The 10,951-nt window shown below is 41.0% G+C and overlaps 1 pseudogene across 1 annotated transcript; it reads right to left on the bottom strand.

Annotated features, from left to right (window-relative positions):
* Window positions 1-480: 480 nt before the first annotated feature.
* On the bottom strand, window positions 481-1,208 carry LOC308491595 (nascent polypeptide-associated complex subunit alpha-like; annotated as a pseudogene). Its single transcript has one exon. The product of its transcript is annotated as a nascent polypeptide-associated complex subunit alpha-like (transcript).
* Between the last annotated feature and the right edge of the window lie 9,743 nt (window positions 1,209-10,951).

Consider the following 10,951-nt stretch of genomic DNA (forward strand, 5'->3'; position numbering starts at 1 on the left):
GCTCCCTTTCTCTTTTTCATTAGCTCAGATCTGGTTTTGAGACTTTCCAGGTACTGTAATTTTCATTTCAGTTTTTGTACTTTTAAAATCCAGAATTTTCAATCAGTTCCTTTTTAGAATTGCTATAACTTTATTGGTATCCTTTGTTTAATGAGGTATTGTCAGCATACCTTTCTATACTTCTTTAAGCATGATTTCCTTTAGTTCTTTGAACATATTTAGAATGAATCCAAGTCTTTGTCTATTAAGTCTCACATTTGAACCCCATCGATGGCTGTTTCTACTCTTTCTTTTCCCCAGGATGGGTCTCACATTCCTGTTTCTTTGCATATCTAGTAATTTTTTGTTCAAATCTGAACATTTGAGAAAACACATTGTAGAAATTCTGAATATTGACCCCCTACCTTTGAAGTCTTGTTTTTGTTGTTGTTTGCTTGTTTATTTTTTTTCTTTTTGCCCCCTCAGGAAGACCTAACTTTATTAACAATAGAAACAGCATAAATTTGAAACCGAGCCACGGGTACTCTTTTGAAACACCAGCAAAAGGTCCTTGACTTTTGAGGGTTCCGTTGTTAATTCCATAATAGCGTTTGTAATATCACGACTGCTGTTCAGGGCTGTGACTACCCTTGTTCTTGACAGGTTTGCTTGTGACGTGACCTGTTCTGTGTCCTTAATGTCCACGCCTATTGCATCAACTTCTTCCTCTTCGCTCTCCTCTTCCACAGTTGGACTGTGTGTGTTTTCTGGAATGCTTGGGACAGTGTCACCTTGAACTTTGAATTTCTCAGCAACTGCTAGCTGTGCTTGCTGAGTTAAATCCTCAATCTTGGCTTCTCTAAAAACCACACAGGTATCTGAAGCTGAGCTCTTGTAAACATCACATATTGTGATGACAAAGAACATAGTTTTAGATTCCAAATAGTGACACTAGTCACCCCTGTAACCTGTTGAAGACCCACTTTGGAAATTCCTTTCCATGTCTTCTTTTCACTCCGGCTCTGTTTTGCTTTACTGACTGGTTCTTCATTGATTTCAGCTGCTGCTGCCAGCTGGGCTTATTGTGTGGCTGCCTGTGTGGAATCTTGTTCCTGGTGTTCTGGTTCTGATTCATCACTGTCAGATTCTGTTCCAGGCCCTGTCTCAGCCTGGGGCTGTGGCAGTTCCCGCTCTGCAGCAAGGACAGTTTCTGTGGCTTCACCTGGCATTTTTCATGAAGAATGCGGATCCAAGAGGGCAGCAGAAAGAGTGACCAAGAGCATGGTCCACGCCTGTTGCAGAAATGCTCATTTACGTTATTTTTAGTGACTTGGTTGGACTATTTCAGTGAAGCCCATACCTCCTATAATGCACAGCCTCTGAGGTCACTTCTCAGAGAGTGTGGCCTTCACATGGACAGTCTCTCTGGGATGACAGTGGTTTGGCAGGACTCACTTTGTCTTTTTCCTGAGTTCTCTACTAGTTTGTCTGCCTTTGTTGATATCATACCCCACTGTTGCCATCCACTAATTGCCAGCTGATTGCTTTTTTTTTTTCCGCCAACACCTAGGACATAAGTTGCCCCGGTCTCTGATCCAATTAAATTCAATCCTCTTGCAGGAGTAGTCTTTGGGTCAAACGTGGATGCTTGCTTCAACCCCAAGAGAAATCTTAGCTCCCTCTTTCCCCTGGTTTGCCCCAGTAAGCTTCTACACTATCTACAATTTAGCTTGTTGGTCTCATGAGCTCCCAGCCTCCTTTTCAATGCTTATCACCAAAATCTCCATTGTTTTTGAGGGCAACCTTAGACTTGAACTTTCCCGCACTCTGAACACAGCCTTTTTGGGGAATGCCTGGCAGATCTCTGTTCTGACAGCCTGCTTCTCCCTCTAGGCAATATCACTGCACCACTGCTCCGTAGCTATGGAGGGAACAAGTGGCTTCCTTCTCCCAGAATGATACCACAGCTTTAGAAGTAGGGCACTAAGTGGGAGTGGTACCCAGAAATCTTCCCACCTTGCCTCTCCTGGCACAGAATCTCCGCCCTCCTAGTGCTCCATTGACGAGCGTGCCTGATGCCCCCGTATTCTCAGTCTGCGGCTGCTATAGTGCAGTTTGTGCCCTAGGAGTGGGAACGGGGTAGAAGAAGCAAGCCCCAGATTTCTCAGATGCTACTGCTTGAAGTAGAGCTTCTAGAAACAAAGCTGGGGAGGATGCAAAGTGCTGGTGACTGAACCCTCTTCAAGGGAAACCATAGTTGTCAACTGGGAGCTGAGGAGAAAGGATGTTTTATGTTTTTGTCTACACCTACCCCGGGTAGGACTTCCAGGTCCAGGGGTGAGATTCTTAGTGCAAATGCCACAGGTTTGCCTTTCTTAACAAGATTTAGTATATTTTTTAAGTGAGTGGTTTTTTTTGTTGTTTTTTCTTTTTTTCATTTACTGTATACCCTACTGTATACCATTACACAATTTTCACATACTTTATATGGTTATTTTTGTGGTGCTTTTTTGTTTGTTTTAACTAGTTACAGTCGTTGCACTGGGAAGAAGGTCTGTGTTGCTCCCTACTCTTCCATTCTTCAAGTCACTTTACACTTTATTTTCCAATAATACACTTCAGCAATGGATACATAATCTTAATGCTGTACGTTTCAGATAACATCAACTGGTCATGTCTCAATTGGCCTTCCTCATTACAGAAGGAAATAACATCATTGCCATGCCATCTACAAACAAAGGCAGAGATATAGTCTTACTGGTTTCTCAGGCTTCCTGCATTCCAACTGATCTGGAATAAACATGGGTTTTTTTTTTACGGGAAGAGCAGTAAGACCTAGGTTTCTTTATAAGGATATTTTTATGAAAGACACTTGACCTTTCCCATAAATATTACCTTAATACTTCTCCTAGGCAAAGCTCTGGAGAGTGTGGGTCTCTGTTCTGTCCCATGATGCAATTTCATGTTTACTTCACTTCCATCGTAAAGGAGGTCAGAAAGTGTCTTTTCCATCCAAAAAAGTCCAACTTATTAGAAGGCTTAGACAACAGGCATTCAATTTTTGAAGTCTGGACTGAGATAAAAGTTTGTTTTCATGTTTATCTCAATGAGTTCTCTTTCCTGTATTTTCAATTGAATTAGAGAGATACTATTTTTTCACAACAAGCATTGACCTTTGAGCAGGTGAGTTAATCAAGATTTCACCAGAGCTAGATTTTTATTTTAACATGTTTTTCCCCCAAAGCTTTAACCAAAGGTTTTTTTTCTTTGTTGTTGTTGTTGTTGTTTTGTTTTGTTTTTAAACTTTCCAAAAATTCTTAAACCATTGATTCTCAACCAAGAGTGATTTTACCCCCTTCATCTCCCGCCCCCCAAGGGGTCATTTGTTGATATTTAGAGTCATTGCTTTCACCATAGATGTGCTACTGTCATCTAATTGGTAGAGGAAAGGGATGTTGTTAATTATTATACAATACAGAGGAAAGCCCTTCATAACAAAAAAAAATAGTAAAATAACCAGCCCAAAATGTCATTAGTGCAAACTTTGAGAAAGCATGGTTTAGGAAAAAACAGCCGTTATCATATAATCTAAACCTTGTTCTCTGGTGCTAAGGGCTGCTAACCACTTCTTCTTTTTTTTTTAAGAGTTATCACCAGCGATAACTTTTTTTTATAAAGATTTTATTGGGGAAGGGGAACCGGACTTTATTGGGGAACAGTGTGTGTATTTCAGGACTTTTTTCCAAGTCAAGTTGTTGCCCTTTCAATCTTAGTTGTGGAGGGTGCCATTCAGCTTCAAGTTGTTGTCCTTTCAGTTTTAGTTGTGGGGGGCACAGCTCAGCTCCAGGTCCAGTTGCCGTTGCTAGTTGCAGGGGGCGCAGCCCACCATCCCTTGCGGGAGTCAAACTGGCAATCTTGTGGTTGAGAGGACGTGCTCCAACCATCTTAGCCATCTGGGAGCTCAGCGGCAGCTCAGCTCAAGGTGCTGTGTTCAATTTTAGTTGCAGGGGGCGGAGTCCCATCTCTTGCAGGACTGGAGGAATTGAACTGGCAGCCTTGTGGTTGAGAGCCCACTGGCCCATGTAGGAATTGAACTGGCAGCCTTTGGAGTTAGGAGCACGGAGCTCTAACCACCTGAGCCACCTCGCTGGCCTAACCACTTCTTAATTTGTATACACTTGAGATGTCTTACACACATATGCATTCTAGTTTCATTACTTTGTTGAAATAGTTGGTTTTCTAATAGTCCCTAGATTACTTCTCCTTACCTTGCTACAGGAGATGATACAAATTAACAACCTCACTGTGATCTATCACATCATAACAGTGACTTTCCCTAGATAAATAATAGTTGTCATGTATACATGTTAACCAATACTCAGCAAGAAAGTACAAATGCAAAACACTTCAAAATAAAAGTAGTGAAATAGACTTTCTGACTCCTGAGTTTCATACTGCATTTCCCCGCTCTTTCGTATACTCAAACTATTAATAAACAAATGTCATCACCTTTTCCTCTGTCATTGCTAGCCTTCAGATGTCCCCAGTCATTTTCGCCTGCTTGTGTTCACACCCTTGTGTGGTCTCCTCATGTTGAATTCGGTAGCCTCTGAGATCCGTAGGTATTTCAGAAATGGTGGGTTGTGTCTTCCATGGCTGGGGCCCCTTTGCCCACCAAGAATACTCGGTTTGGGGAAAACTAACTACACTGTCATGAGGAGACTCAAGTAACCTCATAGTGAGGTCCACGTGATGACGCTTTGAGGCCTCCTTCTAACAACCAGCACTAATTCGCATAGTTTCTGGGTAAACCACTCTGGAAACAATCTCTCCAGCCCTATTCAAGTCTTCAGATTCACTACATTTCTTGTCAACATGATGACTGCAACCTTTTGAGGGAGCCTAAACCAGGACCACGCAGCTAAGGTGATTCTAGATTCCTGCCAATTGTGTGAGCTAACAGAACGGAGTGAGATAATAAACGTTGACTTAAGCTGCTGAATTCGGGGGCAATTTGTTATGTAGCAATCAATAACTAATACAACCCCTTTTAACATCTCTGAAAGCTATGTATCTTTTTCTGTCTTCACTGCCAATGTGATCCAGACCACTACAATCCTGTCAAAAAAAAAAAAAACAAAACAAAACAAAAAAACAACGAAAAACAAAAAAACAACTGTGAAGAGAATCAGCATTGCTACTCTAACTGCCTGACCCCTTGGGCCTCAGCATGGGTCTCTGCAATTCTCCCAGGTAGAAGTAGCCCTAGGAAGTCAATAGTCCCCAACAATCTTACCTGGGCTCCAGAGTGTTGGATCTCTCCGTGGTACCCACATGCACTCCTCAGCCATTTTCTCCATGCTAAGAAAGGAGCCAAGTGAAAAGGCTCAGGTACCTTTCGATGTCTCCCATTGTGTCAAGAGTCACCATTGGTCTTTGAGACCTTGGTGCTCCAGTGGGAGGAAATATTCAGGTTCCATGTTCCTTTATAGTCTGTTCCCCTTTACAGACACTTTTGTCCTATCTTATAGTGTTCAGCCAGAAATATTTAAGACCTTCATTTTTTTTTTAATCCTCCCTATTTTCATTGAGTAAATTACGTAAGAGATGGAGTTCACATCAATGAAAACAGAAATGAGTGAAAGAAACCACCAAGACTCCCGCCGGCAGCATCATAGCCCTAAAGGCATTTGTGTGAATTAAAAGTGCTGTTATCCAGCTCCGACAGCCAGCAACACTGAACCCCATCCCATGCCTAAACGAAAAGACCCCTGCCCTGTCTTAGCACAGGCATCACTACATTGTAACCATATGCTCCCCTATATATCTTTCCCATTTCACTTTAAAGTCCCTGAGGGAAGAGAGTATATCCGGTTAACCATGATATTCACATTGCCTCACTCAATTTTTTGGCACCTACTAGATGCCAAAAAAGCACCTACTAGTACTTGTATTATTGCAATAATGAATAAATGAATTGATTAATTAATCACGTGGATAGAACTGTATGACCTTCTTAAAAATCTATTACCTGCTTTAAGTTATTTTTTCCCTTTTTCCTTGTTTTCCAAGTCTCAGATTCTAACGTAGTAATTGACAAAGAATTATGCAATTTTTTTTGGTTTAAATTTCAAGTTTCTGATCAGTGTTCTGTGTATAGATAGTTACATACATTGGACCCTCCTAATGATACTCAGTAGGCTTCCACCAGAATTATAGCTTAGCTTGCCCAAGACGATGAAGTTACAGCATGATTCTTAGAGAACTAAACCAGTAGAATGTCTGGAAATATAGCATCATTCTGGCCTGGAGCCATAAGTTTTTAAACGTTTAGTAAAATAAATAACAAAAGAGGTTTCTGAAGGGATCAAGCTGTCTTTATAAGGATAAAGACAATAAAGGTATTAGAGCATCTCCTAAGTAACAGTCCGTCTACTAGGGGCCTTATTTGTAACCCCACTATAGTGAAAACTTCCCCCTCGTAGGATTTCTTTGTTTGGGTCTTTACATCATGCTACTGGCTGGGAGAAGACATCACAACTTACTCCAGAGTCTTATATGTTGGCTAGAAGCTCTCAAAACAGGATGTCTATAGATTTCAACTAGTGACTTTAAGGAGTGACTTATCTGTGAGTTTTTCTAAGCAAATGATCCCGTTCTTCCTGTTTTCTGAGCCAACAGAGTACCATGGTTACAGATTAAACTATTGAGTTATCAATTAACCTTCTTCAATTAATCTAATAAAGAGTTAATGGGCTAATTGTCCATTTCCCTTTCATACTAAACTGAGTCTTTCTGTTTCCTTCAGTAACGGGGCTCTCTTAAAAGTCTGAGTATTATTTAGATTATCACAGTGTCCATAATTCATTTCAGTAAAAGAAAACCAGAGTTAATTGTGCAGTGAATATATCTTATTCTTGTGGGTGGAGACATAGAATGTCTGTTATTGCCTAGAAAAAGCTGTTTAAGTAGCACAGTGCTTTACGATGTTGAGCACACTTTTGTGAATAATTGAATGAATGAGTAAACATTGAAATAATTGGCTTTTCTCTTTAGATGTTTTACTACTTGCCCTCCTGGTTGTTTGTTATGATTACTTCCCATTCGAAAATAAAAGGTAAGATTTGAATCGTCAGAAAACATGGATTCACTTACAGAGTTTAGATGCCTAAATTATCCAATGCATTAGATAGAAGGAAACAGTATTGATGTGGGTCTCGGTTCCTTTCATCCACATACCCACTGATTTTGAAAAAGGACTGGTTATTAGACTGAGTCTTTCTTCAGTATCTCCAACTATGGGAAGATCGACATGTCACTGAATTACCTGAGCTTCAGGTTTTTCATTTATTAAATTGGAGAAACTTACATCCAATTCAGAGAGTTAGTAGGATACTTAAATATAATTAAGTTAACTAATGGATTCATGTAAACAGTGTGAATGTGTGTGTCATGCAGGGCGGCCTGCGGGGTCTCTGCTCCCGCTCCCCACATAAGAATGCAGGACATGGTGAGGCCAAAAAGGAACACCCACGGAGCCATAAGTAGGGGAGTCATATCACTATAGTCTCACTGGTGGCTGGGTTGGAGACACAGGAGGCAGGAGCCACAGAATCTGCAATCCACACTCCGCCACACTCCGCCGTGCTAACTGCAATCCGCTCTTGTCAGCTCAGCCACCATCTTCTTGCTAGCCCCCATTTTCTGCTAGTGTAGCCACGGCAGTTATATTAGTGGCCAATGGCTCACTGGTTACAGCTGACGGCCAACTAGCCACAGCTGATGGCCATCCAATCACAGTTGATGGCCATTTACTACCTGAGCCAGCACCTTTCCACGTGAGGCCGAGAGCCTGGAAACTGCACTCCCGGCTCTGTCCCCACAGTGTGCTATGTGCCATTGAGGCCAGTCTAACTCCTGACAACCCTAAGAATGAGTGACGTCCACTGTGTATGCCTAAACAGCCCTGCTCAGCTCCTGTGGACTCAACCTATGGCTTATTTTCTGCAGTCAGTCCTTCCCATATTTGGTCTTCCTTTTTCCCTGTGGCCTTCTATTTTTCTTGGCATTATTATCATTTCCAAAGAACCCTGCCTTCTCATGATGTGCCCCAAATAGGACAATTTCAGTTTTTCAGGCTTAGATCCTCTAGGACCCACTTGTTCATCTTCCTAGTGGTCCAGGACATGTATCCATAGAGTGCTCCTCCAACACCAGACTGCAAACGAATCGATTTTACTCCAATCCGCCTTCTTCACGGTCCAGCTTTTGCATCCGTACACAGGAAATGGGAATTTGAGAGCGTGGATGGTCTTAACCTTGATCTTTAATGACACATCTTGGCTCCGCAAGATCTTTCCTAATTCTTCCATCGCCCCCCTTCCGAGTCTCAGCCGTCTCGTGATTTCTTGGCTGTGGTGTCCATCTGAATTGATGACTGGACCAAGGAAAGCACGGCTTTTAACACTTTCAGTATCTTCACTGTGTTCAAGTTGTGTGTTTCTTGTGCAATGGTTTGTCTTCCGGGTGTTCACGTGCAGTTGTGCTTCGGCACTTCCTTCTTTCACTTTTGTCAGAAGTCATTTCAAGGGATCACTACTTTCTTCCAGTAAGATGGTATCATCTGCATAATTGCAGTTACTGGTAATTCTTCTACCAATTTTCACCCCTCCCTTCCTCTGAGTCTAGCCCAGTTTTTCGTATGATGTGTCCTGTATACGGATTAAACAAATAGGAAAATAAAATGGACCCTTGTCTGATACCTTTGCGTATAAGAAACCATTCTGCCTCCCCATGTTCCGTCCTGACAGCGGCTTCCTGTCCTCACTACAGGCTGCTATCCTCACATCAGGACAGTCCACCCCTGAGGCCACGCCCATTTCTTTCAGAGAAACCCATGGCTTTTCATGAGACAATTTTAAAGGTTTTATTGTAGTCTATAAAGCATCCCTAGATTCACCTTCTTTTGATATTCTTTGCGGCACGCCAGTAGCCCATGCATCTTCTCAATTCGATCTCAAATGCACCTTCCTTTTCTGAATCCAGCTTGAACATCTGGCATTTCTTGCTCCATTTCAGTTAGAAGCCTTGGTTGTATCACCTTGAGCATCACTTTACTTGCGTGGGAAATAAGAGCTATAGTCCTATAGTTGCTCCACGCCTTGGTATCTCCTTTTTTGAAGATTGAGATGTATATTGAACATTTCCAGTCTGTAGACCATTGTTACATTCATACAAATAGTTTGTACAAATAATACAAATGTTGCATTCCTAGAAGTAGTATGAATACTTACTAACTACAATCTAGTGCTAGAAGTAATAACTTTAAAATGTCGATGATTTTATTTAAAATAGGGAAGTTCTAGATAATTAACTTTCCTTTCAACTCTGTAGTTCATTAATAGAGAATGGAACTTTTCAAATTTTTTTCTTCTCCAACTAAAAACACCACCTCAATTACAATAGATTTATGGATTTGCTGGTGTGTGCAGCTTGCATGGCAAACCTTGGCTTTGCTGATTGGCTCCACTCTGGGTTAGTGTCTTTTCTTCTGGCCAAGGGAATTAGTAAACTGGATTTGGTGCCTGCTGCGTGGCGGCTCCTCCTGTGCCTATCGATACTGAGTTAGGGACTTTGTATATGTTTTCCATAAAGAGTGCTTTCAGCTGGTAATTCAGCCAGTAGCCCATTCCATTCTGATAGTTTCTGTGTGTGGCTGAAATTACCCCCATCCAAACATTGGCTTCAGATTTTACACTCATATCCAAGAATAACATCATTTTTGAGTCCAGTCTCCCAACAGAGGAAAAGAGAAATTCAGTGTAGAATTTTTTCTGTTAACACTTTCTGAGTCCATCCCTCGTCACTGAGGCCCTAAGTTTGACCATTACGTATCTTTGGCATGGTGAGTTGTAATTGCAAAAAATATAATTTTATTTTATGTAATACAACCTAACTTACATGAATTTAATTATCCTTTCTAAGAGGAATATCTTCTGATTACTTTATTGCTTTGAAACATAATGAAAAGGGTATAGACACTAAAGCCATGGAGTACTCAGATTCAAATAAGTTATCCAATACAGAATACACATACATGCACACAAGTACACAAAAACAAAGCGTGTTTAGAGTCTCTATTAATTTCTAACGATTTCACAACCAACCAGTGAAAGTTTAGATTGTCATTCCAAACCATCTCAGATAATCTACCACATACAGTTTGCTTTAAATAGGAAGTAGAGAAATAAATATGAACCATACTTTTCTATTTTCAAAAGTACTACAGAGATTGGTGACATCAATTTGAAGTGAAAAGAATTGTTTCAACTTTACTACAGACATAGGTTGGTTGTCAAATGGCCAAAGGACAACTCAGAACCAAAATGCATATGGAGAGAGTTTAGCCAGTCTTGAGAGTTTAGGCCTTCTCGTAGTGCTTATTTTTCTAAGCTACCGATTTGTTTCAAATTATATTGCCAGAGTTTTTACCTGGATATGATAATCACCTCTCTCTCTCTCTCTCTCTCTCTCTCTCTCTCTCTCGTTCTCTCTTTTGTTCTCATTCTCTCCTCCTGTGTAACAAGACTCAGAAAGGAATGAGATCAGACAGTCAAGAGAGGGAGAGTCAGTATTCAGAAACTGAAGAAATTGAAGAGACACATAGTTTTCAGTGAAATCTGGTCAGAATAGGAAAGTGGATTTAAAGAGTAGTTAACCAACAGGCATGTGTAAGAAGGCAGGTCCATATTCAGTAGATTCTTCTAAAAGGACAACCAGGATTTCCATATTTTTAGGCAAGGGCTCAATTAATCGTTTCTTTCCTGTATTGTACGGAAGGTCCTTAGATCAAGGAGATCCAAGGAGAGAGTTGTCAGATTCAGTGAAGTCAGAGAGCAGGCAGCATGAACCAATGCCCTCCACTACAAATGGGGGATAATAAAGGGGGCCATATCATAAATCTTTGATTGGT

Source organism: Rhinolophus hipposideros, assembly GCF_964194185.1.
Source record: "Rhinolophus hipposideros genome assembly, chromosome: 23".
NCBI classification, from domain to species: Eukaryota; Metazoa; Chordata; class Mammalia; order Chiroptera; family Rhinolophidae; genus Rhinolophus; species Rhinolophus hipposideros.